Here is a 10,362-nt window from a genome sequence, read left to right on the forward strand (position 1 = left end):
TTTCGCTTCTGTACGATCTATGATTTATTCGTTTGAAGGTTCAAGCATTATTTAGGGTTACTATACCGTATATTTACCCTTGTTGACATTTATAACCCTCGAATTTACATACTTTCAAGGTTTGTCAAAATTAGTCCTTTATTAAATACAAATGCCACGTGTAATCAAATGACACGTGTTAACACATTATTGGACGCAAAAATTCGAGGTGTTACATCGGGACATTCAGATCTCATGTGGTTAGGGTCTCCACATTTGAAACACTTCTTCTTTTCCTTGCATTCTTGAAGAGCATGACCCGTCTTTTTACAATTTGGACAAGGAAAACGACATTCCCCCGTATGTAAGCGTTTGCAAATTTGACATTGAGGAAATGTTTTAGGCCTTTTAAAGTTGTTATTCAGAGTGTCCCCCTTTCTTTCTTCCCACTTCCTTTTTGGCGCGGGAGATTCAGCCTGCCGCAGAATCATCTCGGCAGCCATGACGGCGCCAGCCTCAACAGTTTCTGCAAAAGTCTTGGGGGGATTTGGAATTGATAAACACCCTCATTTCAGAGGGTAGACCCCAAATAAACCTATTGATCAGTTGTTCCTCAGTCAACGCTAAATAAGAAACCAGTCGAGATATGTCATTGAAACGAGAAACATACTCTCGATAGGTTTTATTTCCCATTTTTAACTGAAAGAATTCTACTTCCAGTTGCTCAGTCTCATTGGGAGGACAATACTTAGCAAGAAACTTATGAATAAACTCCTCCCACTTCATCTCCTTAACCTTTTCTTTTCCCTCTGTTCGAACCACAATATTCCACCAGTGAAGGGCTTCAGCTTCAAACATATGTACGGCGAACCGTACTTTGTCGCGGTCATCACACTCACATATGTCTAATACTGACTACATTCTGTTGAGCCAGTCTTGAACTTCTAGTGCTCCCTTTCTTCCGTCAAAGGACTGAGGTTTACAGGACATGAAGTGCTTATAAGTACATTCCTTTGATTTGGAATATTCACCTTTTCCTTCTAGTGGCATGGTTGTAATAGTGTTTTTCCTTTCGCCCATTCCTCCCCTTTGTACTGGCGTGGAGGCTGCTGAGCTTTCTTCATGTCGCTTTCCACATTGGTTAACATTACCGGTTTGTGCATTCTTCATTACCTTAGCCACTTCCACAACTATATTGTGGATATCCTCAGTATTTAGACGCATGCTTGTACTAGACCGGGACCTGACACTGTGAGAGGGAGTTCGAGTCCTATAAGAATCTTCCTCTCCTTCTATTATTCTGATTATTTCTAGATCCTTGTTCATCTCTATGTTCAGACATTGTCTCCTTCCTATAGGAATATGAGTATAAAGAGTTACGGGTATGTATGATACATCATTATAATATAACAACTATATACGTCATATAGAGATATATATATATATATATACATACATATATATATATAGCACAGAAAAAGGCACAACCTAGTTTACTTCTTCTAGCGTCACTCAATTGACTATGCAAGTACTTTTTCTGAGAACATGTTATTTGGCCTAGTCTGAGTGTGCAATTAATCTTTAGAAAACTAATGGTTAAAGCTTAGGCATTCCTGCAATACCTAATTCGCTAAAACCTCGGGCTCTGATACCAACTGTAACACCCACCCCGTAACCCGGGTGATTGTGCACAATTGATACACTTACATCGGAAACAAACTAAACTTTCATTAAAACTTATAATAGTCTGAGTACAACACTTTATTTATTTACAAACTTGGCAACTAAGAACTCCTTGTTTTTCTAAAACTCCATAACTGTCAAGTAGTTCCTATAGCTTTCCTCACGACTCACCTGAGATAAGTATACTCAATACGACGTTAGATATATACTGGTGAGCTTATACTATACAATTTTTATAAAGACATACCACAGTTTACATTATATGCATACACAATATGGGCATGTGACCACATTATAGTCAGGTTGGGCCTCATTGAACCTTATAGGTCACATTTGACTTGTCACAAACCACCGTACAAGAGACATACTGGTCCTCCAGCTGTGTCCCCCTACGGCCGTCACATAGGTATGAGTGTGTGTCGCTGGACCTTATAAGCACGAAGTGCTTGTGGGTACAACACCTTATTACCCTTCCCAGAGTGACACACATCATTAAGCATAATAGGATCCCATATACCCCTACTGACACATGCATACTGCATCATTCTCATTATTACCAGTTTTGGACGAGTATACTATCACAGTTTAAAAAGACAAGTATGATGACTCACCTGATTAGCAATTGCTTAACTGCCGCTAGTACGACTGGGTTATGTCTCTTGGTCCTGACACAATTACATAATCCTAGGTTAGGTAATGGTACACCTAACTAGTCATTATCATGGTTGGATATTGGTTAACCCTACCTTGTTTAACCATGGGTGATCAGTCCATGCCTAACTAAGGCTAGACTATCCAATACCCGCCCCTGACAATAACCCTAGTACCTAAAAATAATACTAACACTACTACTACTAATATATTATTACTAATAACAAAACTAATATTAACTACTAAAAATAAATAATTAATAACTAAACATAAACTTAAACGAGAGTATACCTCAAAACTATCTACGACACGTTGATGTAGAGTTTCCCTACTCCTGCTCCTACTCGCGCTCCAAAAACGACTACTAACAACACCCAACGGGGTATCGTATACTCAGGATTCTCTATACTAGAGCATTCCCGTTAAAGAAACTGGTACCTAAACAAACTATCAAGACTCTTATTTAAAGCAAGCAAGCAGGCACCTTAAATCCCTGGTTGGGATTCAATTGACGTGCCTACCTACCTGCTTGACCTGCTAGCTTGCTTGCTTATATATATTAATTCAGCTGCTTAACTCGTTTTTCTTGTATAACTTTTAAAATATGACGTTTTATAAAACGACGAATATGTCATTAGAACGAGCATATTTTTATCTACGTTTTAACCTAAGTTTCATTAAAAACGGAGTAAGGTAAATAAAATAATATATTTAATTATTAATATTAACGGTCTCCTATATTAGCCAAGGTTTGTCAAGATATTTCACCTTTAACACAATCATCTTACTCGTTTAACAATATATGAAATATAAATTACATATTTCACACGTTTATAACCAGCACATTAAGATTCAGGGTATTACAGGAAATAAGTGTTGCCACTCTAAAAATTGAAATCGAAGAAATAACCACCAAGTGTTTGATTTGCTGACCTGTTTGAGTGCTCAACTAATCAATTTTGTGCAATGTAGAGTTTAAACTTCGGAAATTAAAAAGATATGCAAGTAAATCATATAAGATGAAAAATCTGTATGTATAAAGTAATCAAAGCTACTTTTGTAGTATCAGCTAGCTCAAATGCAAATATAGAAATTGGCTAATCCTTGTGAACCAAAAATATTTTTAGGCCTTTTCAGAATTTTGGATTTGTAATTTTGTGGCTCGATTTGAGAATGTTTAGAAATTAAGGTTTAGACTTTGATTATTTGAATGTACGGTGATTTGCGAACAGAGCCCGAATTTTTTATCTCTCACAGGGCCAAAATTTTTTTTTGGATTTTCGGAGACGGCCCTGAGGTCGATCGCCCCCTCCCGCCCCCACTATGTTGCGCCCCTGACCTCAACGCCTTGAACAAAAATACGTCTTTCTCTTTTGAAGTTTGTTTTCGGTTGTGGGGATTAATGGTATACTTTTCTCCCATACGACCATACTCTAAATTATCATTGTCTTGGTTACAATATGTGACCTCGAATACCGATTCTTATCTGGTAGAGCCTTTATTGTCATCTTTGGTATCATGCTTATGGATTATATATAGTTCTAGTTTCAAAGTGGTCCGTTAAAGGAGTATTTGGATTTGGCCTATATTTAGCTATTTAGATACATCGTTATTCACCATTGATAAATGAGCGAAACCGTCTCTTAACATTTAGTAGTGGATGTATAGAATATCTCACAAACTTTCATGGTTACCATAGCTATCGGTTATGGATAGGTGAAGATTATGAGAGCGAGTGCATAGACTCTAGATATAGAGATATACATTAAAAGATTGACCACGACTGATATATCATTGTAACGAAGAGTAATAGTCAAGAAAGGAATAGGTATCATTAATTATTATTAGTAGTAACACATGGTTGACCCCTAGGAAATGTATCTAATGCCAAACTCACAATATGTTTTACATCAATTTTAGAGGATGAGTATGTAGATGATATATTCACATCCATTGTATTTATTGGTTTGCCATTCTTTCAAAAGTCAAATAATATAACTACCAATCATGTTATAACATGATTTGCTTCCAATGTAATTGTAAGAATAGTGTAGTGGTTTAGTGAATAATGTCTCTACTCTTGGGTGTTTTGTGTTATGTGGCAGTCCAGTCAGCAGAGGGGCATTATTAGGTGTTATTGCAAAAGTGACGTAGTGGGAATAATGCCCAATAACGCTCCTTCCAATCATTAAACAATTATTTTTTTAATTAAAAACTTAAAATACTTCATTAAATTTAAAAAAAAATACAATACTAGAAATAAAAAAAATAAAATCCGACTAAATTAAAAAAAAATACATTAGTTTTCGTCTTCGCTTTCTTCACCCTCGCCAACTTCGTCTTCCTCGTCCTCCGTTTCTTCTTCACCCTCAGGTGGTACATACCGAACTGACCATGCGTGTTGTACCAAATCAACCATTGACGCGGAATGGTACGGTTCGTAACGCAACTCCCGCGCATTATTCACTCTTTCTTCCATTGACGCCTGTGGATGCTCCTCTTGAACGGCTTCTGGCACATAATTCTGGCATATCGCCTTTTCTTCGTCTTCCAAAATCATATTGTGCATGATTATACAAGCGTACATAACATCTCTCATTTTTTTGCTTGGTCCATGCACGACAAGGATTACTCAAATATTGCCATCGTTATTTAAGAACCCCAAATCATCTTTCAATGTCTTTTCGTGAAGACTCTTGAACCTTTTTAAAGTATGCTCTTTTTTCATCAATAGGATCACTAAACGTCTTCACGACAATCGAATACCTAGGATAAATTCCGTCGCACAAATAATATCCATGAGGGTAGTAGTTTCCATTTGCGTAAAACGACGCTTTTGGAGCTCTGCTAGAAATCCAGACCTCTAACAACGGAGATTGTTCAAAAACATTTATATCATTGCATGACCCGACCACGCCAAAGTAAGCCGACCAAACCCAAAGGTCCTGTGAGGCAACCGCCTGAAGAATAACAGTGAGTCCTTTTTGGTCACCCCGTGTGTGTTGTGTTGGCCTCGCCATACGGTCGGGCAGTTATCCCAACGCCAATGCATGCAATCCAAGCTCCCGATCATACCAGGCAAACCATGCTCCGCCAAATGTACCTCGTAGATCTTTTGAAGGTCGTCCCATGTGGGCGTTCTAAGATAACGCACACCATACAAATCAATAACACCTTTATAAAAAAAACATACACAAACATAAGCTTCAAAAAAAAACTTCGTAAACATTATAGTAAAGTATATGAATTGTACCGCGACAAAAATGCTTCAAGGTGTCTCGCGTTGTTTTCTCGGCCATTTTTAAATACTCGTCGTTGATGTCGGCTGTGTTTCCATAAGCAAGGATTCGTAGCGCCGACGTACACTTTTGGATACCGGTAAATCCAAGTGTCCCTTTCGCATCCGCTTTTTGTTTAAAATAATTGTAGTTGGTTTCCAAGTCGTCGACTATGCGTAGAAACAACCGCTTACTCATTCGTAAACGATGCCTAAAATTTCTGGGTTCGAAAATGGCGGCGCCTCATCAAAATAGTCTTTCATCAAACGATCGTGTGTCGCGCGTCGGTCTCGTTCAATATAACCTCTTTTTTTTAAGTTCTGGTTCGGGGCGGCGACAATGCTTCACATATCTCACCGCTAGTTGACAAGCACTCGTAACCGCCTCTTGCTCGACCTCCTCATCGGTGGATTCATCGCCATCCGCAAAAAAGCTCTTTGTAGTAAAAATTCACCATGGATGAAGAACTAGGGGAATCCATCATTTTTTTAAAATGGTAGTGTTTGTGAGAGAGTTTTGATGTTTAAATTTGAAGGAGTTTGTATATATATAGGTAAGAGGTTTAAAAAAAATATATAAAAAAATCAAACTGCCGTTGCTAGTTTCTCATTGGCCCGTCAAACCCCCTTGCAGCGTGATTCAAAAAACGCCAAATACAAAATCGTCCGAAATAACGCCCAATAACGCCGGTGTGTAGTGGCGATGGGGCGTTTTCCGGCGTTTTCTTCGAATTTTTTTTTACAAAACACGCCCCATTACGGGCGGTCTAACAAACATAACCGAGGAACCATACAAGAGCATTCACAATAGAGGAACCATATTTTTCTCCATCTTTAAAATTTAAGGCAAATGATTATAAACCTTCTTTTCCACTCCACATTAGCCTCCCTATCCAATTCCCCTATCTCTAAAATTTTAAAAAGTGGTAGTGCATGCCCTAAATTTAGCGCTATACTATTCACACCTAATTTATTATTTTATTATATTTTTAACCTTTTCATTTATAAAATAGTATTTTATATATGTATATGTATATGTTTTTTTATACAAATTCGAATATACACTTATAAAAACTAAGACGTGTTCGGTTTGTATAATACTTATATATAATGACTCATTTTTTTTTAATTTTATATCAAAACTTAGATAAAAATAAACACGACATAGGAATGTGTTGAAATTTATAAAATATAACTCAGATTCTTATAAATTTTTATTGATGTATACATAGGAAATTTCCTATTTTATATATTAATTATATACAAATTAAAATAGTTAATATTTGTTGATGCCCTCCTATCGTTTCACTCAAAATGCAGGTTCAAATCCTGCATCTTTACATATTTTTTTAATATTTCTTCCACTTACGTGCATCTCTACATATTTTTTAATATTTCTTCCACTTAATTAATTAAAGGTCATGTAATTGCTCCTTTATTGTAATATATATCTCATCTTTAAGGGCCTGTTTCTTATTACTAAATACTAAAAATAATTTGTATGTTTAAAAAAAGAATCTTAAACAACCTAGATTTATGAAACAAAAACATTTTCGCGCTTTTAAAGAATTTTGAATTTGTGATTTTGTGGCCTAATTTGCCTAGATTTGAATGTATGGAGATTTGTGAGTGGCGCCAAATTTTTTATCTCGCACAGGGCCAGATTTTTTTTTTTTTTTTTTATAATTTTCGGAGACGGTCCTGGCAAAGGATCAGATCCTTGGGGCTTTTAGCTATGGTGGCTTTGGAGTGATATATGTTTAGAAAAGGTATATAATTATATATCTCTGTTGAAAGAATATGTTGTTAGTTCCAGTTTTATATTCTGACTTTAGTTATTTTTATGTTTGTTATAAGTTCTTATTTTTGTTATAAGGTTTTAAATTTTAATACTTTCTTGTTTGTTTGAGGACTGGACTTATACAAGTGGGCTTGGTCTTATTACACGTTGTTCGGCTGAGAAGATGCTGGCGGTTCATGGGCTAGATGCTGATGGGCTTAGGGCATCGACTAGTTAAAAGAGAGAAGGTTGGTTGAGTTCGTTGAATTGCAGAATCTAGGGTTTTCGTTGTGATTTGTTGCAGGCTTTCATGTCTAATTAGCAAGTTTAGTTTTCTTTGTGTGTTCATTGGTTTGATGATCATATTTTCGAGTTTTTTTTTTCTCAAAATATTGTAGGTGGAGAAAATATTTACCTAAGACCATGTGTAGTGAGGCATTATCATAATGTCTCTCCCTTGAGCATGAAGCGACACGTGACACTCGGGACATTATGGAATGTGAAGTTAAAAAAAGGTGAAGTGGTATAATGCCTTTTTCAATCATTACCCTATAATTTATTTTTAATTTCTTTTCTTTTTTAGGAAAATTAAAACAAATAATATTTAATTAACTAAAAATACATTAACACTAATTAAAATACTAAAAAATAAAGACACTAATAAAAAACATATGAATGGTAAAAATAAATAAAGCTCTAAAGTCTGTATTTATCGCGGATTTATTGCCTATGCATTTGAGCTAGGATCAAGGTGTCTCCTTGGAGGTGATCGATCGGTTTAGACAAATACTCTATGTCTCTCTCCATTTGCCTCGCTTCTTGGATCACGACAAACTTTTTATTTTCGTTGTTTCTTTCTTGCAACGTTTCCAAACGCCTATGCCCAAGATCTCGTATATCTTGGAGTCTTCGGTTCATCTTCTCGAAATCTTTTTTTCATTTCGGCACCCGCCGAAGACGACTCCGTCCTCCCCCCCCCCCCTACCACTTCTTCTACCAGGAGGTCAGGGCAAATCCATTTCCTCCTCGTCATCCTCGTTAATAGGATTGTTTAAATCCTCGTTAATGAAGAAGTATGGCTACAAACAGAGCAATTTTGACCACACATTGTTTCTCACACAGAAAGACGGGCTTATAACTTGTCTAATCATATACGTTGATGATATGATTATTGCAGGAAATGATAAAGAAGAAATGGAACAACTAAAGCAAAATTTGTTTGAAGAATTTGAGATGAAAGACTTGGGGAACTTGAAGTACTTTCTTGGGATTGAAGTTCTCATATCAAAACAAGGAATATTTGTTTGCCAGAGGAAATACATCCTTGTTCTCCTTACAGAGACATGCATGGTGGATTGCAAACCAATAGAAACTCTAATGATGGTAAACCACAAACTTCACATGGAACCTGATGCAGAGTTATCTGTCACATACGTGACCAAACATAACTTACGCTGTTGGGGTCGTCAACCAGTTCATGCACCAACCACAGGTTGCTCATAGAGGTGTACAAAAAAACTGGTTTTAGAATCGAAACCGGAAAAAAAACCGAAACTGGTTTTTTTTTAACCGATTTTTTTTATAACCGGTTTTTTTTAACCGCCGGTTTTTATACCGGTTACTATTCTTGACTTCAAAAACCGGTTATTAACCGAACCGGTTATTAAAAAACCGGTTAAAACCGGTAAAAAACTGTTTTTTTTGGGAAAAACCGGTTAAAAACCGGTTATACCGGTTATTGTTTTGGACCTCAAAAACCGGTTAGTAACCGGAACCGGTTATAAAAAAAACCGGTTTTTATTTTGGGTGAAAAAACCAGTTTTTTTTTTAAACCGGTTTTTTAATAACCAATTAACCGATTTGTACACCTCTAGTTGCTCACATGGAAGTTGTTCTTAGAATTATAAGATATCTCAAAGGCTCACCGAGTCATGGAGTGTTATTCAAATCAAACAGACACTTAGAGATACATGCTTACACTGATGCCGACTAGGCAGAGGATAAAGGGTATCCAAGGTCAACTTCAGGCTACTTTACATTAGTCGGAGGAAATCTTGTGTCATGGAAAGGTAAAAAACAGAAAGTAGTGGCTCTCTCAACTGTGGAAACTGCATTAGGGGGTATAACTCGAGGAGTGGCTGAGATCTTGTGGATTAAGAAACTCCTAACCAAAATTGGGTTTCCTCCACAAAAGCTCAGCAGAAAATCCAGTTCAGCACGATCGAATAAAACAAGTGTAGGTAGATAGACATTTTATCAAAGAAAAGCCGGAAGCAGGGATTATTGAACTGCCGTTCGTTTGATCAAAAGACCAGTTGGCAGCATTCTAACAAAGTCGTCAATGGATGAATCTTCAGTCATCTTCTTGACAAGTTGAGCTTTGGAAATCTCACTGCTCAACTTCAAGAGGAGTGTTGAAAAGAAAGATAAAAAACGGAATTAATATTGGGGGATCAGTCAAGCATCATCTTCCAAGACTCCAGGATTGTCACAACTAATTTCCAGCAAATAATCATGTTCTTTCTATGTATATGTCAATACGTTTTGTATGAATAGTTATTCTTCCATGAATTATAAACATACTAAATACAACCGGTTATCAATAAAAAGTGAAGATCTTTGAACCCTTTGTTTTCTAACATCTCTACTCTCAAGCAGCTCATGAGCGGTTCGACTATTATGCATCCCAACTACTTAAATAATTATACTATTTTCGCTAAGTAGTTGCTAATTATGACCAAGCTAACTAAGTAAATTATGTTGTTTTCATAGTTTGTTATGCTCACCGAGTCACCGTTTACTACCTTCACAGCTTCACTATTTACTTGTTTTCTAGTTAATTAATTTGGTTTATATTTGAAATACTTGGGAAACGGGAGATATTGTGATACCTTTAATACCATTGTTGAATATATGTTTTATATTAAGGATAGATAAACTTGTGTTAGATGGTATTCGATTCTACCCGAATGTAGTTTGGGATCCTTGATTC

This window comes from Helianthus annuus, chromosome 9, assembly GCF_002127325.2.
Source record: "Helianthus annuus cultivar XRQ/B chromosome 9, HanXRQr2.0-SUNRISE, whole genome shotgun sequence".
Classification (NCBI taxonomy): Eukaryota; Viridiplantae; Streptophyta; class Magnoliopsida; order Asterales; family Asteraceae; genus Helianthus; species Helianthus annuus.